A 21,005-nucleotide genomic window follows, 5' to 3' on the forward strand; every position below is an offset into this window, starting at 1 on the left:
TTTCTTTCTTTCTTTCTTTCTTTCTTTCTTTCTTTCTTTCTTTCTTTCTTTCTGAAGGGGGTAGTGCTGGGATACAATTCAACACATATCAGTTCATACCACCAGAGTGTGTGTTTCTGTGTCCGTGTGTATATTGAGAGAGAGAGACTCTATTCCACAGGTATAGCTTAAAAGTATTGAAGGCCATGGAGTAGGTAAAACACTGGGTTGTACGTAGGAGGAAGTCTCTCTCAAAAAACAGATACTGATATTGACACTGTGATTTTGAAAGTATAAGAGTTACGGGTTACTAATAAAAAAGTTTTCACAATATACAGGACTGCAAGATAGGCAGTTAAATATAAATAGTTCCTTAAGAAAACACCTATATTTTATGATAGTAGATGACTAAACAAAGTAAAGAATGAAAAGAAGTCTGAAAGGTCATCAATGTCTAAACTAATATAAGAAAATATGGCATGGATACATTTGTAAGAAATTTACTAATAGTATCACAGTAAAAGTGTAGTAATAACCTAAGGAATAGCTATATGGACCCAGCCTTGTGACAACTTAAATTTGCTTTACTAACACACACTCACACTCAAAAGTATAAAGCTTAAATGCTGAAGAAGTGATTGTAGTTTAGCACTATTATCAATGATTGAGGCATTTCTTAAAATAACAGTGGTAGTAAATTTCAGTTGCCAGGAAATTTCCAAAGAAAAATTATATTCTAATTATAACATGTGTTCTCATATTGTCTAGATGGTTCCTTATATAGTTTAATGTAAATTAAATAGGGAGAAAAAGGCATATGGTTTGCTTTAAAATAAATTAGCAATAGTAAGTGTAGTAGCAGAACCATTTATAATAATAGATAACATTTACTGAGATCTTACTATGTGCAAAATGTTTTACATAAATTACTCCTTCTAATTAAAATGGAGGAAATATTCACATTAAATTACAAGACTTCCAGAAAGATAACTCATATAGATGGCAGAAATCAATAATGAAAGCCTTCAGCTTGATAATATTAAATTTGTATTTTGAGGGATCTATAGAGAAACCAAAGGAAAGGGGGGAGGATGATGCAAAGGAATCATGGAGGGGAAATGAGAAAACAAAGGTCTAATGAATCAATTTGAGTCTAAGTTTATATAAACTATCTAGAAATAATCACATTGACAAGAGGATCATCTTTTAGAAGAATTCACACTTTTCTTGTGATTCATAAAGGATTAGATGTGAAATTCAAGAACAGTTCAGATAAGTTTGAAAATAAGAAATACGGAAAGATAAAAGGACGAGATATGCATATCAATGAATTGATAGATAAAGCAGTGAATGAAATACAGTGTCTTTTATTTTTTTTTCTGGTCAGTATAAGAGGCGAAGATCCTAAAACAAATATTCAATCTTTATTATATAAGACAGGAGAGAACAGAAAACCCCTCCAGCTAACTAACTCCCTGATGCTTCTGTAAAAGAGAGATAAAAGTGAAAAGAAAGCAAATCTTTGAAAGATGGCAATGGAAAACTGAGATGGAAAAAACAGTTGTGGTTTCCTTTGTTGGTCTGTGTAGAGCAAGGATTTAAAAGATCATATGGACATTACCCCTGGTGGAGAAGCAACTGAAATGCTGCTTTCTTTATATCCTTGAGTCAGCATCACAGAAGGCTATGGAAACAGCACTGCATCACCACCAGAAATGTGTCTTGATCTCATTAAGCCACACTGTGACTGTCACAATGACATACTTGTAAAAGTTTAACTCTTGAACAAATTAACTCTTATAAAGTTCACTGTAAGAATTTTAAAAATATTAGTCACCTTCAAAAAGCAATATATTCATGAGCAAAATGCCTCTGCAGATTAAGAAATGGCCACAATTTCCCACCCCGCCCTGTAGATATGCCCCCTTGTAATGTGGCTTTGCATCTGCTCCCATCAAGTCTGTTTCTCCAGCCCCTGAATCTGTACTGGCTTTGTAGCTTGCCTTGGCCAACAGAATGAAGTGGGAGTGATGTACCAGTTTAAAGCCTTGGTTTCAAAAGGTCTTGCATACTTCTGCCCTCTCTCTTTTTTGGAACCTGACCCTAGTGCTATGAGAATAAACCTTAGCTGGCCTGCTTGATGATGAAAGGCATAAATATCAGTCTCTCTCTCTGTCTGTCTGTCTGTCTCTCTCTCTCTCTCTCTCTCTCTCTCACACACACACACACACACACACACACACACACACATAGGTGAGCACGTAAGCACACACCTCTGATACAAAGAGAACCACCATTAGGAAACAAGTCAGAAGATATAATAGAGCAAGGATTTAAAAGAAATGAATACCTAAAAGAAATAAAATGCCCCTCAACAGCTAAAACTTCTTATCTCTGCCCCTAGATGATTCACAGCTAATTCCTAGAAGCAGAACTGCCTTGCTCTTATGCATGTGTCCAGAAGAACTGTCCAGCTGAACTTAGCCCAAAGGCACTGACCCACAAACTTATGAGCTTCAAAAACACTGTTGCTAGGCTATTAGGTTTTGGCATTGTTTATTTACCAAACTGATTCATCCTCCTCTAAGCTCCTTTTATCTGAAAAGTAAAAAAATATATATATATGAGCTTACTTACCTGCCCTCTTAACAACAACATTTATATCATATATTGTGAATTCTAAAAGAAAATCAATATATGATATATATTTTCCTCATTTCACACATTTTTGAGAGGCAATATTTCGCAGTGGTTAATTCCACAAGCTATGGAGGCAGGTAAAATGGAGTTCATCTTCTGAGTGTTACTCACTAGATAAAATCGCACAGCTCCTTGAACCTCAATTTGTTCTTCTATAGAATGGGGACGATGACACTATAGTTAATATGAGGATTAAATGATATAAGGCCAATAAATACTTAAGAAAGTTGCACATTTTAAGCATCTATGTATAGTAACTTTTATTGCCAAATAAAGAAATTTCACACCAAATAACATAGTTAATGACTGACAAAATAACCATATTCTCTGACGGCAATCCTAACCCCTATCTGTTGTACCATCCTGCTTTGTACTGAGGTCAAAACTAGCTCAAATACCAGATAATTCCATAGAGATGTAATGAAACCAAAATGCTAGAATTTTTGCAATAAGTCTGCATCCTCCTCAAATTATTTTAACTTAAAAATATATGTACTGGAGTGCCTGGGAGGCTTAGTCAGTTAAGCATCTAACTCTTGATTTTGGCTCCGGTCACGATCTCACAGTTCGTGAGTTCAAGCCCCAGGTCGGGCTCTGTGCTGACAGCATGGAACCTGCTTGGGATTCTTTGTCTCCCTTTCTCTCTGTCCCTCCCCTGCTTTTGCTCTCTCTCTCAAAATAAATAAATAAACAAATATATATATATATATATATATATATATATACCACCTTTTAATGACCTATTTTATGCAACACACAATTTTTTTTTACTACCCAGAATAGTTATTTGTGACAATTATGATAAGATGGATGTACATTTGAAGAATTCATGGATTACTAATTTTACAACTTGGTCATTTGATTTGCAAGAAATATTTATATATTTTTGCATTGCTTGTCAAGAGCCAGAATCTTTGCATAAATAACCAGCATAACAACATAGACAGTTAGCCAATTTGAGCTTACTGTATACTTAGAAAATTAATGTGCAAGAGTGCTGAGAAAAGGCATTTTACATTGAAGGAAGGGAAAAATTTTCCACGAATATAGGATGATGTTGACTGATGAACATTAAAAGCAAGAGTTGAAAATAGCCTTCTTGTTGCAAAAAATTCTGGGCCATAGTCCTCTTCACCAGCCATTAATTTTAATAGATTATGATAATAGATAGATGATAATGATAGATTAGATAGATAGATGATAGATAGGTAGATAGATAGATGATAATAGATAGATACACACTACTTGAAGTCATTGTAACTTACATAGGGGGTAAGATGCAGTAGTTTTTTCCTAGAATGACTGCTCTACCACTAAGTGTTAAATTTTTGGCAGATATCAATAAAGTGCACTTTACTTTCTAATGTTCCTATTCCTCAATAGGTCACGGATGCTAGATAAGACATTTCATTAAAATTTTATAATCTGTATTTTTAGTACTTTCCTGCCTTCTATTGCTAATTATTTCATACTTGTATGACTTACTCTACAACATTATATACATTTATAGATTCACTCTCTAAATTTTCTTTGTAACTCCCCAGCCTCAGGAGAGCTCTATGCTTTGAAGTGCATCAGACTCCCCTGAGAAGCTTTTTAAAATGCAAAAGTCTCCACCCTGAGATTCTGATTCAGTTCATTTGTTCTGCACCAATTTCTGCAATTGGAAATCTATGTTTTTTAAAAGCATTCTCTGCTTCAGGAAATGTCCATGGGAAGCTATATTGAAGTGAATGTTTATAAAAAATATGACAAGACATTAGCTGAACATTGCATCTGCAGAATATATCAAGGAGGGATGGGACAGGAAGAGAGCTACCATTTATTAAAAGATAAGCTATAGATACATATTATTTTATTATTCATTACAGTAAGTCTAACAAGCAAGTGTTGAAATACTCATGTTCTTCATATTAGGCAAGAGATTGTTAGAGTGATTCGGGAAAAAGAATTATTAGTAATTGCAATAGTCAAAACTTTCTTAAGTACCCAAGTACAAAATAAAATGCCAACAGTTTTAGATATAACTCATTTGATCCTCAGCCTCTGATTTTACCAGAATTATACTAATGAGACTAAGACTCTGAAATTTTACAATAACTTGCCCAATATCACACAGCTAATAAGAGACAGCTGGTAACATTCAAACCCACAGGTGTTTAATTCCAATGGCTGTGTCCCAGAGAGTAAATGGCAGAGCCATGATTTGAATATATGTAGAACCATGATTTGAATAGGAAATAGAATTTAGACATGACCAAAAAAATTAATAAACTTGAAAGATACCAATTGTTTAGTGAATTGAAAACTCATTATCAAAAGATCTCAGAGCGGTATCTCCTTCTGTTAAATAAACAGTGTATGATAAAAACATAATCAAAACAGTAGATATTTGAAGAGGACTCTGTTTGTATTTCTTTGATACAAAAGGAGAAGAATGGAAACCAGGAGTCACAAATATTGTACTGTGAAAGATTGGAAATAATCAGGTTGATCTCCCCAGGAAATAAATTAAGCTGAAAGAGACTAGCAATAAAACTAAAGCAGGTATAGGCACACCAGTTTAGCTTCATTATTAGGAAAACATCTAGACAGGTAGAAGAGCAGGCTTCTGAAAAGCTACTGTATGCAGGTTTCAAACGGAATTGAGGGAAGTAAAAATAACAGTCAGGGCAAAGGAGCAGTTCTAAAGCGGATACAGACAGAGGAAAACATTATTGAAATTCATCTCCTTTAACCAGACCACAGAAACCTACTTTTCAATTTTATTTTTATTTACTTTTTAAAGAAATAGAACTATGGGATAGCACAGAATATCATGCAATTGGGGGGACAGAAATAAAAAAATAATATAAAACTACAATATGGATTACCTTGATAAAATCAACCTCTTAAAATGTTAAACCACACACCAAAACACACAATTAATTGTTTTCAAGAGATATAAAACACTTTTTGAATTTCTGTTAGGAGAAAACGTCTATTTCAATGCTATATTTAAATACATAATCTTTTTTAAAAATCCAGTATTCTCTGAGTGTCTTGAACCCTTTTATTGCCAGAATTAAATTTGAACATTTAGCTAAATTGATTTAAGAGCAGCATTGGTTGATTTCATTTCATTACTGTGATGGGTGATACAATTTATTAATGAAATGTAAGCCAAAGGAAAACTCACAATACACATTCCTCCCTAATGTTAAACACAATACTCCCTGCTTTTACTAGTAATCATTTCAATAGGTTGTTTTAACCCCTTTTAGGCAAAGACCAAATATATATATTGGGTAGTAGAAGCAAGTTAAACAGCGTATGTGAAGACTCTAAACTGTTCCAAAGGCAGAGCAAACAGAATGCCTAGAACTAAACTCATCACCCACCACTTCAATCCCCAATTGAGCCTTCTCCAACTCTTCCTGAAATCTTTGAGTGACAACAATATGCGCAAGCTAAACATTTGGAAAACATTTGTGACTCACTCCTTTTTCTATCTCATATCCAAAGTCAACTCTGTTACCAAGTTCAGAAAGTTCCTTCTCCTAAGCATCTTTCAAATCTGTTCACTTTCTTCCATTCTTAATTGTCCAAGCAGTCAACGTCTCTTACCCTGCAAGGTATCCACAGCTCTGTAACAGAGCTCCCTGTCGTCAGTATGATGTCACAAAATCTATTCTGCATGCTGCAGTCCAAATGGTCTTCCGGAGAATAAAGATATTTAAGATGTCCGTGCTGTTTTGATTGATTACCTCTCAATGGCTATCTCTTGCACTTACAGTGAATCCAAATTCCTTCAAATGTCCCTGTTCATTTCACCTGGGGCTTTTCTTCCCAATGCTTTCTCTTCCTTAAACTGGCTGAGGACATTCTCACATGCTGTTTTTGTTGTTTTGTTTTGTTTTGTTTTGTTTGTTTTGTTTTCTGGAACCCTCTGAGCCCTCCTCACATGTTAACTGCTACTCAACCTTCAAATCTCAGTTTAAACATGATTACTTTCTCAAGGGTTTCCTTGAGGCACTAAGATACATGGTACTGTATGCACTCAGTATTCTGTGTGTGCACATAGCGCTCTTTATTTCCACCATCAGAACTCTAAGAAACCAGAATTATAATCACTTGTTCAACTGTTTTTCTCCCATTCTAGACCATAAGAATTGGAATCAAGTCTGTTTTAGCCATAGTTTTATCCCCCAATGTCCAATTTAGTGTCTGGCTTCCAATGCTCGATGACGATAATAATGAAGAAGATGGTGATGATGATAAAAAATTGCAGTGGAGATTATACTGCAACTGGTGATCCTGGTTATCATTATTTGTACCTACCATCTTCCAGGTTCTGTGCTAAATGATTTCCCTGTATTCTTCCATTTAATTCTCACAACAGTGCTTTAATATATGTACTATGATCATTTGCATTTTATAGGTAAGGGCATGCACATAGAGAGAAGTTACTTTAATTGCCTGAAATCAAGCTCCTAGTTATTGGAGTAATATTGAAACAAGGTGTGTTGCCTGCAAAAATTGTCTTTTTCAATAATATTTGTGTTGAATTTTGTTGAATATTGCGGGCAATGTGGAAGAAATTGTTCTTTATGACCCCAAGTTCCTATAACTAGAATTTTAGGTATTGGATTCTTATTTTATTGGATTCCAGAGGTTTCAATCTGATTCATGCACAATGTAATTCTAATGCTTTCATCTCTGCTTCCTTTTCTTAAGAATTCTAAAGGTGGTATTTCCTTGGATAATTACAAAACCCGTGATATCCAATAAGTTTGCAAAGCTAAAAGGTTTTTGATGGGTATTAGGGGGTTTATAGATCAATGTCCTCTTAATTTCTAAATTAACTTAGTGAAATATTTTTCAGTTAATACCCTGTTCTAATATTAGTCATCTATAGTTTAAAAATAAGAAGAAAAAGTCTTCCTAAATAGAAGGAAGCTTCTCAGCCTGGTTCTTATCTGAAGTAGGTTAGAGTCCAAAAGCCTTGCTTCATTTTGAACTTTCTCTGCCCCTTTCAGTCCAAGATAATTTCATTCCTTTAGTTGCTTCATGTATCAAATGATATACTCCATTAAACAAAAGATAAATTCCGAAATCTTTTCTCAGAGTCCATCTAAACCGTGGGTCCTCTGTAAGGCTGCTGTGATACAAAACCCACAGAGGACTTCAGAGTTCCCTTGTTTTAACAGAGAAGGTCTATGAGGCATGCCCTTACACTTGTTAGATGCCTTTTATCCACGTGAAAGTGTCTGTGAGGCACAGCAACTATACCTTTTCAAGATTTTAACAAAAATCTTATAGGCCTATCTGAATTTGATTTCTTACTTGATATTCTTTCGCTAGGAGGGATTGAGAAAAGAGTTTTATTTTCAAATTTATAAGATTTCTCTAAACTATGGGAAAAAACTCAGAGATTTCTTCTTTGGTGCATCTCTTCTTCTCATATTTTATTACAGGCAGCAAAAAGAAGCTACCTGTTACTTTGTACATTCTGCCTAAAAATCTCCTCTGCCAGATTCATGAGTTCATTGGGTTCCCTTTGTATTTTTCATGCAACAATAGACAACAATATTGTCAAACTTTCTGCCACTGCATAACAAGATTCTCTTTTTTTCCTGCAATAATAGTTTCCTCACTTTCCTCCAAGCACTTGCCAACAGTCTCCCCCAAGGTATTTCAAGCTTCTTACTAACAGCCTATTTGAGATTCTTTCAGCTCTAGTCTACCGCTGTGTCCCAAAGCCAATGGCAGATACTCTGGGTTTTTATTATAGCGGCCCTCTACTTCTAGAACCAAATTCTGTTCTAACCATTGCTGTCTCATAAACTGTTCCAAAACTTTGTGGCTTAAAACCAGAGCCGTATTATTATCATTACTATCTTTTAACAGTTCTGTCGGTCAGGTATTTAGGCAGAGTATGGCAAAGATGGCTCGTCCTTAGTTCCATCATATCTGTGGCATCAGATGGAAAGACTCAAATGGCTATGGGCTGGATCAGCTGAGGCTGACTGAGAATTTGCCACTTACATAGTTTTAGGATCTTTCTATGGGATATCTCCTCTTAGTTTCCTCATTACAGCAGGCCAGGGGAGTCAGACACTTGCTTCTTGAAGCTCAGAGCTTCTTCAAAACCAATAGATCCAATAGATCTTGGTAGAAACCACAAGGAATCCTATGATGCTGCAAATATAACCCTAAGCTCCAATGAGCAGTTTTATTTCTAGTCCCTAATGTATTAAGCTAGTTCCTGCCTTGGAACCATTGCACTTACTGTTTCCTTTGCCTGAATTGCTATTCTCATGGATCTTTTCCTGGATTGCTCTTTATGTCATTCAAGTCTCTGCTGACTCATCATTGCATAGTGACTGTCCTGACTTGGTTATTTCCTGCATCAGTCACCAGAATCCAGGAGGCAAACCACTTTTCTTAATGAAATGGGGGGGGGGGCGGTTTGCAGTGGAGACATCAAAAGGAAGCAAAGAACTCTCCTTTACATATGCTAAGATACTGCAACTACTTATGGCTCAGTTTTTTTTTTTTTTCCGGATATTTTCTCTCTCCTAAATCTTAGAATTCTATGGAAAGCAAAGTTATTCACAATCTTATGTTTATGTATCTTTTTTTTCTTGTTTTTCACCTAGGGGTCTAGAGAATGTATAGTTTTAAACAGAAGAAATAGGTTAGAATCCAGGCTTTAAAAAGTTAAGACCAGAGAGCAGAATTGCCAGCCTTAAAATACCCTCAACCCTTCTACGAACCGTGTCAATCATCACCAAGCTGTCATCTTATGTTTTACTTCCATGCCCTGAGTAACAGTAGCAATAGATGGAGGACAGAGGAAAAATGTCCAGTAAAAACAAAAGCTTCTGCATTTTTTATTCATTCAAAAAATATCCTAAGCTCTCATTTCTCATCTGAACAACAGAATACCAAATGAAATTGTAAACTTGGGAATTTTTGTTAGACATAGGATGAAAGTTCTGACTTCAATGAGAGTAAAATGTGTTGTGTTGTCATAGTGGATGCAAAAGAAATTATTAGAAAGCAATGCCTGGATTGGCTCCGATGAACTCTCCCTCTGGGCAGTAAGGGAAACTAGAAACTTAATTGTAGTCTCGTCCCAGTCTTAGAAATGTGCAGTCCAAATCGCAAGGGAACATCATTAAACATCAAGTTTCATCACTTCCAGTAGGATTTAGAAGCAAGTTAATTTCACATGCATTTTTTCTTAGTAAGGAAAATGTTTCCACAGAATCTAACTCATGGGAATCTTACTAGAATCTATTACACCGTGAAAAAAAAGCAATACAGAAATATCTTTGTGCCATTGCTGAACTAAAAAAGCATAGACAAGGCTGGTAACTTGCATAACCCATTAAGAAAGAGTACCCAGAAGTTCCACTCTCAGGCTAGCAAAATAAAAATCTTGAATCTCTTCCTGTGAAGATAAAATTACTATATTGGAGCAAAAATACTTGTAATGAAAATAGAATAAAGAAACTCTGGCCATAAAGGACAACTGGAAATACAATTTGCTGAATGATACCATAACATGTCCACTACCCATTTGCTACCCTACAAAGAGATAAGAGACCTCAAAGGTTGAACATTTTACTTCTAGAAAAAAGAAGCAACTCTCATTTAGCATATAAGAACATTAAGATTTTTTCTAATATCTAGGATAGCTGGTGTATGTTCTGGCTGTTCACATTTTCAAGATATGGAGCAGTCATTTTTTTATTTTTCAAATATTTATTTTTCAATATTTTATGAAAGGCTGTCTAGAATGTATTTCACATTTTTAGCCTTAGAATGTGGTATGTAAGAAGCATAATTTATCCTCTCTATGAAGATAGAAGTAAAATACTTTATTATTGCTGTATTATCTTATATTCATTTTATTATTGATGAATTTAACTCACTAATTAAATATTTATTTAATTTCATTTATACATATACACATTCACTACACACACACACACACACACACACACACACACACCTTGGCACATCAGAGTAAAACTGCCAAAGAGTAGAGACAAAGAAAATATTTAGTTGTAGCCAAAAAGAGGCACGATATCATCAAATGAGTCACAATAAGACCAAAATCTGAGTTATAAATAGAAACAATGAATATTATAAAAAATAAAATATAACAACCTCAGAGTTTGAAAGAAAATTACTTCCAACCTAGAATTCTATAGCAAAAATATTCTCAAAAATGAAACAACTATATTTTCACACATAGATACATACACACGTGAGAGAATTTGTCAATAGCAGATTCACCTGAAAGAAATAATAAAGGAAGTCATTTGGGTGAAAGTAGCTTGATCCCAGATGGAAACATGAGAAGAGGGAAGTAAATACAGAGCAATGAGAAAGATAAATATGTGACGAAACCCAAGTGAATATTGACTTTATAAGCTAATAATAATATCATGTGCTGTCTAAACTGCATATAAAATTAAAAACAAAATAAAAATACCATAAAACATAGAGATATATAGAATTTACATGTTCTAATGTCTTTTAATGTTGTTTGCTTTATGGTTAAAAAGTTACTAATTTACATTACACTTAAACACATCAAAGATGTATATTATAATCTCCTAGGTAACCACTAAATAACAGTAAAGTGATTTTTTAACTAGAAGTTAATAGAAGGAAAAATAGGAAAAATATTTTTTTAAGTTTATTTATTTATTTTGAGAGGTGGGGGGAGGGCAGGAAGAGAAGGGGAGAGAGAGAGAATTCCAAGGAGGTCATGATCTCATGGTTTGTGAATTTGAGCCCTGGACACTTAACTGACTGAGCCATCCAGGTGCTTCTGTTCTTCTTGGTTTTACATCCTGGTGATTGCTTTCATGAACTACTCCATTTTTTACTGGAATCATATATGTAAACATCATATATGAAATGTTATGGAAATAATCTGAAGCCTATGGTGACATTAACTTCCCCAAGAGTGGGATTACTTTTGCTACCTTTTCTGTTACTGCTCTTTGATCTTTTGCTAAGTTTACACATATTTTTGAGTAACTTAAAAATTTTACAAAGAGATGTTCAGCTATTTTATTTAGCTCATTTTGAAAAAAAAAGCAAATATTTTAGGATACTCTTAATTCATCTATTAAACAATTACGTATTGTTAAATAAATTATTGTGAGACCTATGCAGTCAGAAAAGCTAATTATCATGGATTACTTAGATCCCTTGGTAGGAATTAAAAAAAGTTGATTTCTTGAAGGGCTTTTCTACTTCTGGTTCAACTTTATTCTAGGATGTAGCCTTTCAAATTCTAACCTAAAGGTGGGAGATTTGCCAGTGCTATTCCTTCCATTAAATTCTGATACCAAATTTTCCTATAGTCCTACAAGACTAAAGCCTTGTTCAGCTCTCCCTCTCTGAGACCCTTGTCTTAGAACTGGCAGATGTTTCCCCACTGTGAACTGTTGCCCAAATGTCATGATCACTTCTCTGAGTTTCTCTTTATTCCTGAATCTTTGCTTCATAATTCTTCACCACCTTGCTAATTTCCTGTTTCTTCTAGCAATTTTGTCTGCTTTTCTAGATGATCTAGGTGGTCTCTGTTACTTTGCCTGCCATTACCGAAATCACTTCTCTATGACCTTTTGCTAAAAATTATTCAAAAGAAGTATGAATTGCTTGTTCTGATTCAGTAATTAAGTACAACAAAGAACTGCTCAACAATTTTATCTAATTCATTTTTGCAAAGAACTTAACATTTCAGGATATCTTTTATTTGCCTTTTCTAACAATTACTTATCGAGGATTTATACATATGTATACCTATGCGTGAGCACATGTATACATGAGTATATCATAATGAAAAGACACAAAAGTTTCCTACCTCTTAGCATTTACTTTTTCACTGGTATAATACAGTAAACACACATAAATAAGTATTACAAGTTTAGGTTATAATAAAAGGTGTGAGGAAATAAACAATAGATTGTTATAGAAATGAAAATGGTAAGCTGAAACATAAAAGATTCAGAAGGAAATCCTTGTGCAGAGTGTTGGGAAAACAGTGCACAGGCGGAGGGAAGTAAATAAACATCCTAAGGAAAAAAAAAATCTTGCTGTGTTATTAGATCATGTCTGAAGGTGTGTGAGCAGGGTATCAATATGAGTTGAAGTTGAAGAGGAAAATAGAATCATGTAGAACTTTGTGGACTGTAGTATCAACAACTCATTTTTGTTCCAGAACTTTTTTTCATAGAATACAATATGAGTTATGGTGCTGAACTATAGCTAAGTTAACAGCCATAATACTTCTACCCAAGTGGCTACAAAAAGAAAATGCTCTCAGGCTACTAAACTGAGAGGAGAGCCTGGACTATCAATATAGTTAGTGACTAGATTGTTTCTACTGACAGTTTTACCTCTTAAACTGTTGTGGGAGCAACATGGGAAATTGCTACTCTGAACTTAATAATGACCAAGAAGGAAAGACTGGTTAGTAAAGTAAAAGTGACAAGAACCTTGAAGACAAGAAACAATGCTGCCTTTAAAATAACAACAAAAGAAAATTCCAGGACATTCAACCAACATTCTTCATGTTTTTAGATGGAAGTATTTTTTATTACTTTGAGAACAAAGTGAAAATGGATTCAGGCAGTCGGAACCTAAGAAGAAAGACCTCAAAAGTTTTCAAAATGCTCCCAAAAATGTAATTCTGCTGACATCATTAGGGAAGAGATTCTGATGAGGAAGAATATGGGGGCAGAAACAATAAAATTGATATTTCCACAAAGGAAGCTTTCCGGTACACTTGATTTAAAGAGACAAATTTGTGAAACTGACAAAATAGTTGTACTTAAGAATGTTTTCAGGAGGGGCATCTGGGTGGCTCAGTCCGTTGAGTGCCCTACTTCGGCTCAGGTCATGATTTCACAGTTCCTGAGTTTGAGTCCCACATCAGGTTTTCTGCTGTCGGCCTGTCAGCACTGAGCCTGCTTCGGATCTTCTGCCCCCCTCTCTCTGCCCCTCCTCTGCTTGCACTCTCCCAAAAATAAATAAACATTTTTCTAAAAAAGAATGTTCTGAGGAATTCTTGCACACAATGCATTTAAAGTTATAAAGATATTAAAAGACCACTTTTTGGAGCAGAAACCGGCAATGGGGCAGCTTGAGGAAATGTTGATGTATTATGAGGAAGAAAATGACACTTAACTATTTTGTATTTGTATTCTCCTGCAGAATGAATAACTATAGAGAGTAGAGTGAACACACCAAAAAGAGGGTGTTGAAAGCCAGAACATAATATATTTAAAGAGACACAGTTACATCTCAAAATGAGGCCAGTTGTCTTCGACCAGGTGAATTATTGCAAAAATGGTAAAATAACTTGCCAGTGAGTTGGCTGAAGGATATATGATGGATTAATTTTTGAGAAATTCTGGTGAATACATGAGCTACTACAAGTCTGGAGAGAACCTAATGTCTCTAATATTCAAAAAGGCAGAAAATAGAGTGAAAAATCCAAGGGACTATCTTGTCTGAAGAACACTTCTACAAAGATTATAGTGGTATAATTTTTGAATTTTGTGAAATGAAGTTTTAAGAGACTTAATACTAGTATATTTTTCCTTCTCTCCATGCTATGTGTGTTCCAACCACAGAGGGCCCCCTTTCATCCAAACACCTGGCACATAATAAAAATCTGATCAACTTTGGTTGAATGGATAATCTAATTCTCAAATCTTGATGTCTCTATAGCGGTATCATGCAATGGATTTTCCCACAGAGACCTACTGTACATGCTATTCCCTCTGCCTGTAAACCTCTCATTCTCTTGATCGACACTTCCTTCATCTCCACAGCTTTGATCCAGCCAACCCAATTCATCCCTCATGTCTCAGGTTCAACACCATTTCATTCTGGATTCCTTTCCTGACCCCTCTCCACCTAGAAACACAAATATTGGACAGATTCTCCCGTTATATCCTTAGTCTTTCATAGCATTTTTCACCTTTACAATTGATTCATTGTCTGGATAATTATTTACTTAATATTTGTCTTTCTCACCAGACTGTAATCTCTATCAGGATGAGGAGCAGGTTTATTTTGTTCATCTCTACACCGCAAGTGTTCGGGTCAGGGATATTTATTGGTCATAAGTTCTTTGTAAGGCTGTTTGTGGGTACAGGCAAGGTCTTTTATAGAAATCTCTAAGAAAATTGGAGAAATATGAGCTGGTCATGGTTCAGTTAGATTGAATAGCAATCTTGGATTAAATGACTATTTCCCAGGGATAGAGATTAAAGAGGGTCTAGAGAAACAGTATATATTATGTGTCCAGTAGCACATCACATGATAAAACAGTGATCCATTATCTTTAGTATGAAGAAGAATCACCTTTGTACTTGCCTAAAAGGGCAAACTCACAGCCCCACTCCCAGCTGGTTCCTGAGGTTCTCTGCACTCTCCCTATAGGAAATTTTTCCAAGAATTTTGTGGTTTTCTTCAGGGTCTCTGACTGGAATATCGCAAGGACATTCTGTCTCCCATTGATCTTTTTCTCTTGGGTATATTCAGTAACAAACTACATTAGTAAGAGTCTATCTTGGTGGCTTTTCTATTTTAGGCTACTGTATAAATGACATGCACGATAGAATTACAAATCAAAGAAAACATTTTACTGTGAGGGAAGAAAAGAAAAAAAAAATTACTCCCAGCACAGACTTTTTAAATAAACATTTTAGTTTAGAATAGTTTTAGATACACAGAAAAAATGAGAAGGTGGTAAAGAGTTTCCATTCACCCACACCCAGCTTCCATTGTTAATAACATCATACCTTATTATGGTACACTCGTCACAGTTAATGAACCAGTATTGATCATTGGGATTTGGGAGTTTGTTTTGTTTTGTTTTGCCTTGCTTTTGAACACTTCCTTGCTTCCTTACTTTTTGTGGTACTTTTTGATACTATAAGATATTCTGAGCTCATTTTTAATATTCCCTGACCTAACGCTGGAACCAGCCACTTCCCCAAAAAAGGCCTTTTTCTTTGAACGGAAAATGTTATTTGAAACCGAGATCTAGGTGTTCATTGCTACTTGGGGGTCATTGCTTCTAGGCTCCCTCATCTGACAGAATAAGGAAATACATGTATATATATTAGCCTATATATATGCACATATCTATAAACATTTCTATATGTGAACATCAGTACTATATTAAGATAGACATGAGTTCACACTGAAGTCTCCGAGTCTAATCCATTATTACCACATGAATTATTTTAGCCTTGATTGTCTGCAGCCTCTAAATCCATCACTGAGAAGCCTGGCTCCCATTGTCTTATTTACTTACTCAATTGTTTAATCCAGTATACACCTACAGTAGTTTCAGAATTGTTAACTCATACACATGGGAAACAGTGTTACCGCTGGAACAGAGCACAATGTTTACTCAAAGTTTGCTTTCCTTTGGTGCTATAGATTCCACTCATCTACTTAGGTCAAAAGGTTTGCCTCCACCCTCTTCAATGAGATTGTTTCATACACTGGTAGCACAGACAGATCTTTTTCACATTCTGCATTCCATTCTAGGATCCCTCCATCTCTTGACCTACAAAGTTTCTGTACAGAAATCAATGCAGAAAGATAGCTTTCTAGGGGTTCCCTTGTATATGATTGCTCTTTTTCTCTTGCTACTTTCCAAATCTTTTCCTTGTCTTTGACTTTTAATATTTTGATTATGTGTGTTTCAGAGTGATCCTCTTTGGGGGGATCTTGTTTAGGATCCTTTGAACTTCTGTACTTGGATGTCCATATTTCTCCCTTAATTTGGCAAGTTTTCAGCTGTTATTTCTTTAAATAATCTTTCTGCCTCTTTTCTCTCTTTGGGATTGCCATGATAATAATGTTTATAATGTTCCCATAATTCATGTATACTTTTTTCATTCTTCTTTTCTCTTTTTGCTTTTTGTTCCTCTAACTGGCTAATGTCTAATGATCTGTCTTTGAGTTCACTGATTGTTTCTTCCACATGATCAAATCTGTTGTTGAAACTCTCTACCGAATTTTTTTTTCAGTTTTATCATTGTATTCTTTAGCTCTTGGATTTTTGTCTGGTTCTTTTTTATGGTTTCTATTTTATAATTGAAACTCGCACTTTGTTAATGCATTGTTATCCATAATTTTTTTCATCGTTTATCTGTCTTATATTTCATTGAGCTTCTTTAAGGTAATTATTTAGAATTCCTTGTCAGGCAAATTGTAGATCTCCTGGGAATTTCCCCTGCCCACTCCCTTTGCCAGCAGACCTACTCATCGATTGTGGGAGGAGACTGGAGTCCAATAAAGGGCACTTTCAGGATCCCTGGTGGTGCAGATGGACATATCTCCTGCTGAGATCCTACCATTTTAGGTCTGCAGGAAGACTGTGACTATGAGGAACTGGAGCCCTATATAAGGCCCTTTCAGGATACTCAGAGGTACAAATATATATCTTGTTGGGTCCCTGGTGTCAGCATGACTATTTGTGGACTGTGGCTGGGATAGGCCAGAGCCCAGTTACAGAACCCTTTTAGAATTTACAGCCTTCCAGGTGTGGCCAAGAGAGGCTGGAGCTGGTTTACAGACCACCTCAGGGTCCACTGTCAGCACTGAGTTCTGTATGCCTGTTACACAACATACAAGTGAGTGTGATTCCTCCAAGGTCCCTTGACATGTGGTGCGGGTAATAGAACCAAAGCCAAGTGGGACAGTAGTCGCATCCTCAGGGTTTATGGAGCTGCTTCCAATCTGTGGTTGGGACTATCGGTGAGTCAGCCGCCTAGCTGTGAGCCTTCATTCTCAAAACAGCTCCTCCTGATTTTAGATTGAAGCAAGGTTTCACATCTTAACTGGATTCTCAAAGCTCCCACAAAGGCTCTTTTGTCTATGGATGCATGCCAAATTATTGTCGTTGGAGGGGAGGTAGATATGAGTAAAGTATGTCTTCTTTGGCCCTCTTGTTAATATATATCACTCTTGCCTGCATAGGTCTGACAAGAAATCAGCCATAATTCTTACCAAAAAATTATTGATCTATAGTAAGATTCCCTCATCATCCCCTCTATTTTCATGATTTTCTCTTTGTTTTGGTTTTTTGCAGTTTAAATATGATATGCCTAGGTGTGGATTTTTGGTATTTACCCCTCTTTGTGTTCTATGAACTTCTTGGATCTGTGATGTTTGTCATTAATTTTGAAAAGTTCTCAGATATTATTATTGCAAATATTCCTTCAGCTCTGTTTTCTTTCTTCTCTTTATTGTATTCCAATTATATGTTTGTTATATCTTTTGAAGTTGCCCCACAATCTTGAATATTATGGTCGCCTTTTGTCATTCTTTTTCTCTGTGTGTCTCAGTTTTGGAAGTTTCAATGTACCTGTCATCACTTAAATTGTGAAACACTGAGACATTATCTTAAAACATCCTGTTGCTGCAGACACATAGAAAAGAATTGGTAGTATAAACTTCATCATCTGTGTTCTCATGTAATCTTATTGTCCCAATTATCGTTGCATTCTTTTCTGTTTAATTTTGGAGGATAAAAGTATTAATTCACTTGTCAGTGAATTGTCAGTGAATTAATACAATCCAATACCCAGGGTTTTTTTTTAATTTTTTAACCTTAATTGCATTTTCAAAATCCAGCAGTCATATTTTTAATCTCTAAGTATCTTTCTTGGATTTTTAATGATGTTCTACTCTGGTTTTCTTAAATTTTAACACATTTACAGATTATGGGTTTTTTTAAAGTTTCTTTAATTTCTTATAGTAAGTTTGTTTTATAGGTGGGCATTTGTTTTACTTCCCCAGAGTAAAACATTCAATAAATACATTGGTCAACCTTTTGGTTTACTTAACCATAGAGAGGGAAGCTTATGTCTGAAAAATTGTGGGGTTGAGATGGGTTGTAAGAAATTGAAAGGGTCCTATGTAAGTCACAAAAGCAAGAGAAAAACTTACATTTGTTATAATTTTACTTTGGAAAGTTAATGATCAAGGACATTGCACTTGGATGCAGTTAAGCATGGGTTTTCTCTTCTTTGCTGAAGATTTTCTTGTCTGTAATTATGCAGTTGTCCCAATGCTTTCTATTAAATTATTCTCATTGGCTTGACAGCTCTCACTGGGAACTACCCTCAGCTGTCTCCCTGATTTAGCTAAAAGTGTAATATGAGAATAATCTGTACAGCAGGCTCCCTCCATTGCACAAACCCTGACATCCAGGAAATTTCTGGTGGTAGACTTAATTAGGATCAAGTTATGCTTCTTACCAACTGCTGTGCACCCACACTCTTATCCAGCTCTTGCCATTCAAAATTAGGTAACAGTAATGGTTTTTTCAGTTCTTCCTGAATTAGGCTACAGTTTTATATGCAGTGAGTTAAAGGATAACATAGCTTCCCCAATACATTGTCTCCTTTTCAACGTTTTTTTTTTTTTTTTTTTTTTTGGGACAGAGAGAGACAGAGCATGAACTGGGGAGGGGCAGAGAGAGAGGGAGACACAGAATCGGAAACAGGCTCCAGGCTCCGAGCCATCAGCCCAGAGCCTGACGCGGGGCTCGAACTCACAGACCGCGAGAGATCGTGACCTGGCTGAAGTCGGACGCTTAACCGACTGCGCCACCCAGGCGCCCCCATTGTCTCCTTTTCTATAGCCTGTAAACTCCTCAAATCTTAGAAGCAAGATCCACATTCTTTTCCAATATTAATTTTTGATACATATTTTTCACTACTGTTATATTCCCTCGGTAATTTAATGACAATTTTATGAAACATTAATGGTAAAGTGCTTCAAAAGTGGGGGTTCATATTCCATAATTTTATTATACTCTATATTAAATGTGTTAAGTCAATTGAATACTACTAATCACAAATATTATATTTATCTAAGTTTTACCATAGTGAAGTCATCTGTCTTTACTTCTTTTGGATACTTTTGAGATTTTCTCCTTACCATTGGTTTTCAACAATTTGATTAAGATGTGCCTTAGAGTGATTTTCATAAGGTTTACTCTGCTTAAAATTTATTGAGATTCTTGGGTCTGTAGACTTATAGTTTCCTCCAAACCTAAAAATTATTTATTATTATTTCTTCAACTAATTTTCTCTCATCTCTTCTCTCTCTTTTTTCCTTTTGAGATGACCATTGTGTGCATGTTAGACTGCCTGTTATTATCCAACCGGTCATTGATGCTCTGTTTATTTCTTCCCTCATTTTTTGTGTCTGTACATAATTTTGTATAGTTTCTACAGCTTGTGTTTAAGTTCATTGGTCTTTTTTGCTGCTGGATCTAATTTAATGTGAATGCTGTCTCAGTCTTTTCAGGTTGATATAACAAAAGTGTCAAAGACTGAGTGACTTAAAAACCAGATATTTATTTCTCACAGTTCTGAAGGCTGGGAATTCCAAGTTCGAGACACAAGAAGATTTGATATCTAGTGAGGGCACACTTTCCAGTTCATAGATGGTCATCTTCTCTTTGTGTCCTCGCATGGTAAAAGGGGCAAAAAGGCTCTCTGGAACCTCTTTTATAAGAGCACAAATTTCATTCATGAAGGTTCTACTTTCATGACTTACCCTCTAAATGCCCACCTCCGAACACCACTACATTGAGGATTAGATTTCAACATATGATTTGTGAGGCACACAGACATTCAGTCTATAGTATGATCTACTTTATTTTTCATCTCAGATATGGTATTTTTTACCTCAAAAATTTCAATTTGAGTCTTCTTATATCATTGAACTCTCTCCTTTTCATGATCGTGTTTTTTTCTGCCTTCTTATTCATATGGCTCATAATTAAAATAGCTATTATAATATCTTTGTTGGCTAATTCCTTCATCTCTGTAATTTATTAGTTGATTCTATTGATTAGTTAAAATTCTCCCTACATTAAAAAAATTCAATTCCAATATGTTCCCTAAAAATCTTTAACAAAAACTTATTAGAGCCAATTAATCATAGCAGCCAAAAGTTGAAAAACAATCCAAATATATTATCAAATTTTAGTATATTCAACAAAATATTACTCAGTAATAAAAAGGAACAAACTACTGATATACACAAAACCAAAGAATAACTTCAGAGATACCATGTGAGTGAATGGAGTCAGACACCATGCAGAGCAGATATAGGCAGGGTAAATATAGTGTGACTATTTACATGTATTTCTAGAACATAGAAAACTAATTTATAGTGATAGAAATCAGAACAATGGTGGTTGGCATGAAGCAAGGGAGAGGTGATCAACCAGAAAGGAGTAGAAAGGGACTTTCTCTGATGATGTTACT

This window comes from Panthera uncia, chromosome B4 (genome assembly GCF_023721935.1).
Source record: "Panthera uncia isolate 11264 chromosome B4, Puncia_PCG_1.0, whole genome shotgun sequence".
NCBI lineage: Eukaryota > Metazoa > Chordata > Mammalia > Carnivora > Felidae > Panthera > Panthera uncia.